Source organism: Mustela putorius, unplaced genomic scaffold (assembly GCF_011764305.1).
Source record: "Mustela putorius furo isolate JIRA1106 unplaced genomic scaffold, ASM1176430v1.1 tig00000785_pilon_pilon_pilon, whole genome shotgun sequence".
In the NCBI taxonomy this organism is placed as follows: Eukaryota; Metazoa; Chordata; class Mammalia; order Carnivora; family Mustelidae; genus Mustela; species Mustela putorius.
In genome coordinates, this window is record NW_025421480.1 from 372,760 (window position 1) to 385,702 (window position 12,943).

The window sequence follows — 12,943 nt, forward strand, 5'->3', positions numbered from 1 at the left end:
AACGTCAGACATGTCCACAGAAACCTGGCAAGCCAGAAAGGGCTAGCAAGACATATTCAGGGCATTAAATGAGAAGAACATGCAGCCAAGAATACTTTATCAGGCAAGGCTGATGTTCAGAATGGATGGAGAGATAAAGAGATTCCAAGACCAGCAAAGTCTAAAACATTATGTGACCACCAAGCCAGCACTACAAGAAATAGTAAGGGGGGTTCTATAAAAGAAGAAAGACCCCCAAGAGAGATACAGAACAGAAATTTACAGAGACACTCTATAGAAACAAGGACTTCACAGGCAAAATGATGGCAATAAGAATTATCTTTCGGGGCACCTGGGTGGCTCAGTGGGTTAAGCCTCTGCCTTCGGCTCAAGTCATGATCTCAGAATCCTGGGATCGAGCCCCGCATTGGGCTCTCTGCTCAGTAGGGAGCCTGCTTCCTCCTCTTTCTCTCTGCCTGCCTCTCTGCCTGCTTGTGATCTCTCTCTGTAAAATAAATAAATAAAATATTAAAAAAAAAGAATTATCTTTCAATAATCACTCTCAATCTTAATGGCATAAATACTCCATAAAATGACACAGGGTTGCAGACTGGATAAAAAGACAGGACTCATCCATAAGCTGTTTACAAGAGATACATTTTGAACCTAAAGATACATCCAGACTGAAAGTGAAGGGATGGAGAACCATCCTTCATGCCAATGGGCCTCAAAGAAAGCTAGGGTAGCAATTCTCATATCATATAACTTATATTTTAAGCTAAAGAATGTAGTCAGAGATACAGAAGGACACTACATCATTCTTAAAGGGTCTATACGCCAAGAAGATCTAACAATTGTAAAAATTATAAATATCTATGCCCCCAACATGAAAGCAGCCAACTACATATGCCAACTGTTAATCAAAATAAAGAGTCATATTGAAAAGAGTATGTTAATTGTAGGGGATGCTAACAGGCAACTCTTAGCAATAGACAGATCATATAAGCAGAAAATCAACAAAGAAACAAGAGCTTTGAATGACACATTGGACCAGATGGACCTCATAGAAATATACAGAACATTCCACCCTAAAACAACAGAATATTCATTCTTCTCAAGCCCACATGAAACTTTCTCCAGAATATAACACATACAGGGTCACAAATCGGGTCTCAACTGATATCAAAAGATTGAGATTATTCCCTGCATATTTTCAGACCACAGTGCTCTGAAACTGGAACTCAATCACAAGAAAAACTTTGGAAGGAATTCAAATACTTGGAAGCTAAAGACCATCCTGCTCAAGAAATGTTTGGATCAAGCAGGAAATCAAAGACGAACTTAAACAATTCATGGAAACCAATGAGAATGAAGACACATCGGACCAAAACCTATTGGCAAAAGCAGTCCTAAGGGGCAAATATATAACCATACAAGCCTTACTCAAAAAAATTGAAAAATCCTGAATAAACAAGCCCTCTTTACACATTAAAGAACAGAAGGATCAACAACAATTTAAGCCAACCCCATGCACAAGAAGGGAAATGATTAAGATTAGAGCAGAGATCAATGAGTTAGAAACTAGAGATATAGTAGAACACATCAACAAAACTAGCAGCTGGTTCTTTGAATTAATAAGATTGATAAACCATGAATCAAAATAATCCAAAAGAAAAGAGAAAGGACACAAATTAATAAAATTGTGAATGAAAGAGGAGAGATTACAACTAACACCAAGGAAATAGAAACAATAATCAGAAATTATTATCAACAGGTATACGCCAAATAAATTAAGCGACCTAGAAGAAATGGATGTATTCCTGGAAACCTATGAACTTCCAAGCCTGAAACAGGAAGAAAAGTGACAACGTGAATAAACAAATATCTCTAGTAATAAAATTGAAGCAGTGATCAAAAACCTCCCAAAAAATAAGAGTGCAGGATGTGATAGATTCCCTGGAGAATTCTATCAAACATTCGAAGAAGAAATAATACCCATTTTCCTGAAGCTGTTTCAAAAAATAGAAACAGAAAGAAAATTTCTAGACCCTTCCTATGAAACCAACATTACCTTGACCCCCAAACCAGGCAAAGACTCCATCAAAACGGAGAATTTCAGACTAGTATCCCTGATGAATATGGATGTCAAGGTTCTCAAGATCCTAGCTAATAGGATCCAACCAGTACCTCAAGAAGATTTCCCACCATGACCAGGTGGGATTTATCCCTGGGATGCAAGGGTAGTTCAACATTCACAAATCAATCAATGGGATAGAACAAAAGTGATAGAACAAATCAATAAGAGAAGAGAGAAGAACCACAAGGTCCTCTCAATTGAGGACTTGTAGAAAAAGCATTTGATAAAATTCAGCATCTGTTCCTGATTAAAACTCTTCAAAGTATAGAGATAGAGGGAACATCCCTCAACTTCATAAAATCCATCGATGAAAAACCCACAGTGAATATCATTCTCCACTGGGAAAAGCTGAGAGCCTTCCCAGTGAAATCAGGAACACAAGAAGGATGTCCACTCTCACCACTGTTGTTCAACATAGTACTAGAAGTCCTAGCAACAGCAATCAGACAACAAAAAGACATAAAAGGTATTCAAATTGGCAAACAAGAAGTCAAACTCTCTCTCTTCACAGATCACATGATACTTTATGTGGAAAACCCAAAAGACTCCACCCCCAAATTACTAGAACTCATACAGCAATTCAGTAATGTGGTGGATACAAAATCAATGCACAGAAATCAGTTGCTTTCTTGTACACTTATAATGAAACTGTAGAAAAGGCAAATTAGAGAATCAATTCCATTTACAATAGCACCAACAACTGTAAGATACCTAGGAATAAACCTAAGAGACAAAGGAATATACTCGAGGGACTACAGAACACTCATGAAAGAAATTGAAGACACAAAAAGATGGAAAAACATTTCATGCTCATGGGATGGAAGAACAAACTTTGTTAAAATGTCTATGCAGCCCAGAGCAATCTATACTTTCAATGCCATCCCAATCAAAATACCAGTGGCATTTTTCAAAGTGCTGGAACAAACAATCCTAAGATTTGTATGGAATCAGAAAAGACCCCAAATCGCTAAGGAAATGTAGAGAAAGAGAAACAAATCTGGGGTCATCACATTCCCTGATTTCAAGCTTTATTACAAAGCTGTGATCACCAAGACAGCATGGTACTGGCACAAAAACAGACACTTAGGCCAGTGGAACAGAATAGAGAGCCCAGATATGGACCCTCAACTCTATGGTCAAATAATCTTTGACAAAGCAGGAAAAAATATCCAGTGGGGAAAAAATAGTCTCTTCAAAAAATTGTGCTGTGAAAATTGGACAGCTATGTACAGAAGAATGAAACTCGACCATTTTCTTATACCCTACACAAAGATAAACTCAAAATGGATTAAAGACCTCTATGTGAAAGAACAATCCATCAAAATCCTAGAGGAGAACATAGGCAGTAACCTCTTCGACATTGGCCACAGCAACTTCTTTCAAGACACGTCTCCAAAAGCAAAGGAAACAAAGGCGAAAATGAACTTTTGGGACTTCTTCAAGATTAAAAGCTTCTGCACAGCAAAGGAAACAGTCATAAAAACAAAGAGATAACCCATGGAATGGGAGACTATATTTGCAAATGATACTACAAAGGGCTGATATCCAAGATCTATAAAGAACTTCTCAAACACAAAACCCAAAAATCAAATAATCAAGTCAAAAAGTGGGCAGAAGGCATGAACAGATGCTTCACCAATGAAGATATACAAATGGCTGACAGACACATGAAAAAATGTTCATCATCACCAGCCATCAGGGAGATTCAAATTAAAACCACAGTGAGATACCACCTTATACCAGTTAGAATGGCAAAAAAATTGACAAGTCAGGGAAATACAAATGTTGGAGAAGGTATGGAGAAAGGGGAACCCTCTTACACTGTAAGAGTAATAGTGGGAATGTAAGTTGGTGCAGCCACTTTGGAAAACAGTGTGGAGATCCCTTAAGAAATTAAAAATAGAGCTACCCTATGGCCCTGCAATTGCACTACTGGGTATTTACCCCAAAGGTACAGATGTAGTGAAAAGAAGGGCCATCTGTACCCCAGTGTTTATAGCAGCAATGGCCAAATCGCCAACTGTGGAAAGAGCTGAGATGCCCTTCAACAGATGAATGGATTAAGAAGATATGGTCCATATATACAATGGAATATTACTCCTCCATCAGAAAGGATGAATACCCAACTTTTGCCTCAACATGGATGGGCCTGGAGATTATGCTGAGTAAAATAAGTCATGTAGAGAAAGTCAATTATATAGTTTCACTTACTTGTGGAGCACAAGGAATAACATGGAGGACATTAGGAGAAGGAAAGGAAAAGTGAATTGGGGAAAATTGGAGGGGGAGACAAACCATGAGAGAATATGGACTCTGAGAAACAAACTGAGGGTTTTAGAGGGAAAAGGGTGGGGGATGTGTGAGCCTCCTAGTGGGTATTAAGGAGAGCACGTATTGCATGGAGCACTGAGTCTTGTACATAAACAACGAATCTTGGAACACTGCATCAAAAACGAATGATGTATTTTATGGTAATTAACATTACACAATAAAAAATAAAAAATAAAAGTGTATTGATAAGATAAAATAGTTAAAATGGGTTAAAATAGGAAAGAAGAAAAATTAAAAATTAGAAAAAAAATTTAAAAAAATTTGACTTTGAAGGACTAAGGAATCATGGGGAAAAATCCATGAATTCTATGTGCTGCTTTACCATAGCTCACCACTTGGTGAACTTGGTCTTGGTTGGATGTTTTTGCTGATCTTCTGTGGAAGAGGCCTGTTGCGGTGATTCTCAAATGTTTTTGCCGGAGGCGGAACCGCACCGCCCTTGCCAGGTGCCGGGCTAAGCAATCTGCCCCGGTTCGCGCTTGGAGCTTTTGTTCCCTGAGCGCTTTCCGTACCGCGGTGGACGACGGGAAAGAAGATGGCGGCCGCCCAGTCTCCTGCCAGAGGAGCCAAGAGCTCCGGGTGGCTCCTCAGTGCGCCTTCAGAGAAAAGTCGTCAATCCCTCCCGTGTCCCTAGTCTCCCGCGTGCTCTGAGCTCCCCAGGTCTGTGACCAAGTGTTTCTATCTCCTGAGCATGGCCTTGGAGTCCCTAAACCCAGGCGATTCCTACTGGGCTCCCACGCAGCTCCTCCCAGAGAAGGAACGGGCCTCCCCGGCCCTGCCGCTTGTTGACGGCGCCGCGGACCGCGGGCCGCGGGTATGAGGACCCCGAGCTGGGAGCCCCTCCTCGGCTCCGTCTCCGCCCCTCCGACACCCGGAGCTCTGCCGCCCTCGGACACCCCCGTCCTCCTGCGACCCTGAGGGACCCGCGACCACACGGTCCCCGCGAGGCCCCCACCCCGCGGCGCCCCTGGAGCGACGCCCCCGCGGAGCCCACGTCTAGAGGTTTGGATCCGCCGGCCGCGCTCTCGCCTGCGGGTAAGCGGCCGAGGGAGTCCCCGCCCCCACCCCGTTCGTCTTCCCGTGTCGCCTCAGGTTCACTTCTTCACACATCCGACCTTCCAGAAAGTGGTCACTTTTCTGTTGCTAGAGTTGCTGCCGTTCTTCTCTGGGATCTCCCGTTGAGTTTGTGGGTGTTCGGAAGGGTTTGGTACCTCGCTGGCTGAGTTCCAGGGACCTGACAAACCGTCGGTCGCCGGCTCCTCCGCCATCTTGCTCCTCCGCCCCTCGCAGGAGCAACAGGGCAATGGAACATCGAATAATACGCAGTATTTTTATTTTTAAAATTTAAATGGGTTTTTATTTCACAGTACAGTAGTATCATGATGTTTACTTTAATTTTTTTCCTTTTTTAAATTAATTTTTAATTTTTTATAAACATATATTTTTATCCCCAGGGGTACAGGTCTGTGTATCACCAGGTTTACACACTTCACAGCACTCACCAAAGCACACACCCTCCCCAATGTCCATAATCCCACCCCCTTCTCCCAACCCCCTCCCCCCAGCAACCCTCAGTTTGTTTTGTGAGATCAAGAGTCACTTATGGTTTGTCTCCCTCCCAATCCCATCTTTAATTTTTAAATTTTATTTAAAATCAGTTAATGTTAATTAACCGGGTATTATTAGTTTCAGAGGTAGGACTTAGTGATTCATCAATTGCATGTAACACCCTGTGCTCATTACATCAAGGGACCCCTAATGCCGGTCACCCAGGAGCCCCCTCCCCTCCCCTCCCCTCCAGCAACCCTCAGTTCCTTTCCTATAGTTAAGAGTCTCTTACGGTTTGTCTCCCTTTCTGATTTCATCTTATTTTATTTTTCCATTCTGTACCCTATGTTCATCTGGTTTGTCTCTTAAATTCCATGTGAGTAAAATCACATGATAATTGTCTTGCTCTGGTTTGTTCATTTTGCTTAGCATAATGCCCTCTAGTTCTCTCCATGTCACTGCAAATGGTAAGATTTCATTTTTTTCATGGCGGAGTCATAAACCATTCTGTATATCACTTCATCTTTATCCACTTGTCTGTGTATGGATCTCTTTCCATACTTTGGCCATTGGAGACACTGTTGCTGTAAACATTGGGGTGCGTCTGCCCCTTGGAATCACTGTTTTTATCCTTTCCGTAAATACCTAGTACTACAATTGCTGGGTCATAGGGTAGCTCTATTTTTAACATTTTGAGGAACCTCCAAAATTTTCCAGAGTGGTTGCACCAGTTTGCATTCCCACCAACAGTTGTAGGAGGGTTCCCCTTTCTCCACATCCTCACCAACACCTGCTGTTTCCTGACTTTTCTACTTTAGCCATTCTGACTGGTGTGAGGTGGTATCTCTTTGTGTTTTGATTTGTAGTTCCCTGATGCCAAATGATGTATTGAGCATTTTTTCCTGTGTTTGTTGGCCATTTGTATGTCATTTTGGAGAAATGTCTGTTCATGTCTTCTGCCTATTTTTTGACTGGATTATTTATTTTTAGGTGTTGAGTTTGATATGCTTTTTTATAGATTTTGGATACTAGCCCTTTATCTGATGAGACATTTTCAAATATCTTCTCACATTCTGTAGGTTGTCTTTTAGTTTTTTTGACTGTTTTCTTTGCTGTGCAAAAGCTTTATATCTTGATGAAGTCCCTGTAGTTCATTTTTGCTTTGTTTTCCTTGCCTTTAAATATGTGTCTAGAGGAGCACCTGGGTGGCTCAGTGGGTTAAGCCTCTGCCTTTAGCTCAGGTCATGATCTCAGGGTCCTGGGATCGAGCCCCGCATCGGTCTCTGTGCTCAGCGGGGAGCCTGCTTCCTCCTCTCTCTCTGCCTGCCTCTCTGCCTACTTGTGATCTCTGTCAAATTAAAAAAAAAAAAAGATGTGTCTAGAAAGAAGTTGCTATGGCCAAGGTCACAGAGGTTGCTGCCTGTGTTCTCTTTTAGGATTTTGATGGATTCCTGATTCACAGTTTGGTCTTTTTAGCCATTTTGAGTTTATTTTTGTGTATGGTGTAAGTAAATAGTCCAGTTTCATTCTTCTGCATGTGGTTGTCCAATTTTCCCAACACCATTTTTTGAAGAGGCTATCTTTTTTCTGTTGGATATTCTTTCCTGCTTCATTCAATAATAGTTGACCATAGAGTTGAGGGTCCTTTCCTGGGCTCTCTATTTCTGTGGCATTGATCTATGCATCTGCTTTTGTGGAAGCACCACAAAATGTATTGATGTCCAGAATTGTGATGTCACCATGGAATCTTTTTTCCATTTCTTTGTGTCTTCCTCAATTTCTCTCGTAAGTGTTTTATAGTTTTCAGAGTACAGATATTTTACCTTTTTGGTTAGGGTATTTCCTAGGTATCTTATGGTTTTTGGTGCAATCGTAAATGAGATCAATTCCTTGATTTCTCTTCCTTCAGTGTCATTATTAGTATATAGAAATGCAACTGACTTCTATGCATTGATTTTATATCCTGCTACTTTGCTGAATTCCTGCATAAGTTCTAGCAATTTTGGGGTGGAGTATTTTGGTTTTCAACATAGAATATCATGTCATCTGTGAAGAGTTAAAGTTTGACTTCATCCAATTTGGATGCCTTTTATTTCTTTTTGTCTGATTGCTGAGGCTAGGCACTCCTATACTATGTTGAACAGCAGTGGTGATAGTGGACATCCCTGCTGTGTTCCTGACTTTAAGGTAAAAGCTTTCAGTTTTTCCCCATTGAGAATGATATTTGTTGTGGGTTTTTCCATATATGGCTTTTATGATACTGAGGGATGTTCCCTCTATCCCTTACTACAGAGAACTTTAATCAAGAAAGGATGCTGGACTTTGTCAAATGCTTTTTCTGCATCTATTGAGAGGATGATGTGGTTCATGTCCTTTCTTTTATTTGTGTCCTTTCTTATATTAATTATTTCCACAGTGATTGATTTGTGGTTGTTGAACCACCCTTGCAGCCCAGGAATAAATTCAGTTGGTCATGGTGAATAATCCTTTTAATGTACTGTTGGATCCTATTAGCTAGTATCTTGGTGAGAATTTTTGCATCCATGTTCATCAGGGATATTGGTCTCTAACTCTCGTTTTTGGTGGAGTCTTTGGTTTAGGGATCAAGGTAATGCTGGCCTCATAAAAAGAGTTTGGAAGTTTTCCTTCGATTTCTGTTTTTTGAAACAGCTTCAGAAAATAGGTATTCTTTAAATATTTGGTAGAATTTTGCTGGGAGCCATCTGGTCACAGACTCTTGTTTTTTGGGAGACTTTCGATTACTGCTTCAGTTTCTTTGCTAGTTATTGGTCTGTTAAGGTTTTCTATTTCTTCCTGGTTCAGTTTTGGTAGTTTATCTGTTTCTAGGAATGCATTTATTTATTCCAGATTTCCTAATTTGTTGGCATATAGTTGCTCATAATATGCTCTTGTAATTGCTTGTGTTTCTTTAGTGTTGGTTGTGATCTCCCCTCTTTCATTTATGATTTTAGTTATTTGAGCCCTTTCTCTTTTCTTTTTGAATAGTCTGGCTAGGAGTTTATTGAACTTATTAATTCTTTCAGGGAATTAGTAGTTTTGTTGATCTGTTCTACTGCTCTTTTGATTTCTATTTCATTGATTTATTTATTTTTTTTAAAAGATTTTATTTATTTATTTGACAGAGAGAGATCACAAGTAGGCAGAGAGAGAGAGAGAGGAGGAAACAGGCTCCCTGCTGAGCAGAGAGCCCGATGCGGGACTCGATCCCAGGACCCTGAGATCATGACCTGAGCCGAAGGCAGCAGCTTAACCCACTGAGCCACCCAGGCGCCCACTATTTCATCGATTTATGCTCTAATCTTTATTGTTTCTCTTCTCCTTCTGGATTTAGATTTTCGTTGCTGTTCATTCTCTAGCTCCTTTAGGTGTATGGTATAAGGTTAGGTTGTATATTTGAGACTTTTTTTGTTTCTTGAGAAAGGCCTATATTGCTATATACTTCTCTCTTAGATCTCCTTTGCTGCATCCTAGAGGTTCTGAACTGTTGTATTTTTATTTTCATTTGTTTCCAATAATTTTTTAAAATTATTCTTTAATTTCCTGGTTTACCTATTCATTCTTTATTAGGATGTTCCTTAACATCCATGTATTCATGTTTCTTCCAAATTTTCTCTTGCGATTGAGTTCAAGTTTTAAAACAATGTGATCTGAGTATATGCATGGTATAATCTGTCTTTTTGTGCTAGATGACAGCTGATTTGTGACCCAGTAGGTGATCTGTTCTGGAGAATGTTCCATGTGCACTTGAGAAGAATGAGCATTCTGTTGCTTTAGGGTAAAATGCTTGAATATATCCATGAAGTTCATCTGGTCCACTGTGTCATTCAAAGCACTTGTTTCCTTGTTGGTCTCCCACTTAGATGATCTGTCCATTGCAGTGAGTGGGATGTTAAAGTCCCCCACTATTACTGTATTTTTATCAATGTTTTCTTTAATTTTGTTGTTAATTAGTTTATATAACTGGCTGCTCCAAAGGTAGGGGCATAAATATCTACAATTCTTGTATCTGTCTTATACTCAGTGCAGGATCCAGAACACAGAGGGCCTTTGTTCACTTTTCCCATTCTGTTCTCAGTCCCTTTTTCCATTCTGTTCTCAGGCTTAGGCATGCCCTACATACCTGTGACTTAGCAGACTACTTTCTACTCTCTTGCCATGTTCTCAATCTTTTCATGAACTCTCGGTTAAAGATAATGAAGAGAGTGGATGAACACTGCAGACTCACCTCATGTCCAGAACTCTCAGGGTTTTATAATGCTGTGTCAGCCCACATGTAGTCTCTAGGCCTTTAAAATTTCAACTGTTTTCTTATTGCTCATGGGTGTGGTAACTTCCTTCACATGTTGCTGCTCTGTTAAAGGTGAAAGAGTCATGCATCCTGCTTCTCCTCAGAGGAGCTTGCCACTCTTCAAGTTGTTCTAGTTCATTAGGTTACTTTGTGACATCAGACTGAATCCAGGACTCAGTTAAGTCATATTATCATTTACATTTTAGCTTAACCTTCATTTCTTGAGTGGGAGTTCCTATGTTCTATCACATTGACTGATTTGCGGATGTTGAACCAACCTTGCAGCCCTGGAATAAATCCCACTTGGTCGTGGTGAATAATCTTTTTAATGTACTGTTGAATCCTATTGGCTAGTATTTTGTTGAGTATTTTCGCATCTGTGTTCATCAAGGATATTGGTCTATAGCTCTCTTTTTTGGTGGGATCCTTGTCTGGTTTTGGGATCAAGGTGATGCTGGCCTCATAAAATGAGTTTGGAAGTTTTCCTTCCATTTCTATTTTTTGGAACAGTTTTAGGAGAATAGGAATTAGTTCTTCTTTAAATGTTTGGTAGAATTCCCCCGGGAAGCCGTCTGGCCCTGGGCTTTTGTTTGTTTGGATTTTTAATGACTGTTTCAATCTCCTTACTGGTTATGGGTCTGTTCAGGCTTTCTATTTCTTCCTGGTTCAGTTGTGGTAGTTTATATGTTTCTAGGAATGCATCCATTTCTTCCAGATTGTCAAATTTATTGCCATAGAGTTGCTCATAGTATGTTCTTATAATAGTTTGTATTTCTTTGGTGTTAGTTGTGATCTCTCCTCTTTCATTCATGATTTTATTTATTTGGGTCCTTTCTCTTTTCTTTTTGATAAGTCGGGCCAGGGGTTTATCAATTTTATTAATTCTTTCAAAGAACCAGCTCCTACTTTCGTTGATTTGTTCTATTGTTTTTTTGGTTTCTATTTCATTGATTTCTGCTCTGATCTTTATGATTTCTCTTCTCCTGCTAGGCTTAGGGTTTCTTTCTTGTTCTTTCTCCAGCTCCTTTAGGTGTAGGGTTAGATTGTGTACCTGAGACCTTTCTTGTTTCTTGAGAAAGGCTTGTACCGCTATATATTTTCCTCTCAGGACTGCCCTTGTTGTGTCCCACAGATTTTGAACCGTTGTATTTTGATTATCATTTGTTTCCATGATTTTTTTCAATTCTTCTTTAATTTCCTGGTTGACCCATTCATTCTTTAGAAGGATGCTGTTTAGTCTCCATGTATTTGGGTTCTTTCCAAACTTCCTTTTGTGGTTGAGTTCTAGCTTTAGAGCATTGTGGTCTGAAAATATGCAGGGAATGACCCCAATCTTTTGATACCGGTTGAGTCCTGATTTAGGACCCAGGATGTGATCTATTCTGGAGAATGTTCCATGTGCACTAGAGAAGAATGTGTATTCTGTTGCTTTGGGATGAAATGTTCTGAATATATCTGTGATGTCCATCTGGTCCAGTGTGTCGTTTAAGGCCTTTATTTCCTTGCTGATCTTTTGCTTGGATGATCTGTCCATTTCAGTGAGGGGAGTGTTAAAGTCCCCTACTATTATTGGATTATTGTTGATGTGTTTCTTTGATTTTGTTATTAATTGGTTTATATAGTTGGCTGCTCCCATGTTGGGGGCATAGATATTTAAAATTGTTAAATCTTCTTGTTGGACAGACCCTTTGAGTATGATATAGTGTCCTTCCTCATCTCTTATTATAGTCTTTGGCTTAAAATCTAATTGATCTGATATAAGGATTGCCACTCCTGCTTTCTTCTGATGTCCATTAGCATGGTAAATTCTTTTCCACCCCCTCACTTTAAATCTGGAGGTGTCTTCGGGCTTAAAATGAGTTTCTTGGAGGCAACATATAGATGGGTTTTGTTTTTTTATCCATTCTGATACCCTGTGTCTTTTGACAGGGGCATTTAGCCCATTAACATTCAGGGTAACTATTGAGAGATATGAATTTAGTGCCATTGTTTTGCCTGTAAGGTGACTGTTACTGTATATGGTCTCTGTTCCTTTCTGATCTACCACTTGTAGGCTCTCTCTTTGCTTAGAGGACCCCTTTCAATATTTCCTGTAGAGCTGGTTTGGTGTTTGCAAATTCTTTCAGTTGTTGTTTGTCCTGAAAGCTTTTAATCTCTCCTTCTATTTTCAATGATAGCCTAGCTGGATATAGTATTCATGGCTGCATGTTTTTCTCATTTAGTGCTCTGAAAATATCATGCCAGCTCTTTCTGGCCTGCCAGGTCTCTGTGGATAAGTCAGCTGCCAATCTAATATTTTTACCATTGTATGTTACAAACTTCTTTTCCCAGGCTGTTTTCAGGATTTTCTCTTTGTCACTGAGACTTGTAAATTTTACTATTAGGTGACGGGGTGTGGGCCTATTCTTATTGATTTTGAGGGGTGTTCTCTGAACCTCCTGAATTTTGATGCTCGTTCCCTTTGCCATATTAGGGAAATTCTCCCCAATAATTCTCTCTAGTATACCTTCTGGTCCCCTCTCTCTTTCTTCTTCTTCTGGAATCCCAATTATTCTAATGTTGTTTCGTCTTATGGTGTCACTTATCTCTCGAATTCTCCCCTCGTGGTCCAGTATCTGTTTGTCCCTCTTTTGCTCAGC

General features: G+C 40.0%; 1 long non-coding RNA gene across 1 annotated transcript in view; it reads left to right on the forward strand.

Moving 5' to 3' along the window:
- The first annotated feature begins 4,927 nt into the window (after positions 1-4,927).
- Positions 4,928-12,943, forward strand: part of LOC101678379 — a 97,317-nt gene continuing 89,301 nt past the window's right edge. The window contains exon 1 of the long non-coding RNA XR_199739.3: positions 4,928-5,482. This is a non-coding gene — a long non-coding RNA (uncharacterized LOC101678379). The remainder of the gene's footprint in view (positions 5,483-12,943) is intronic.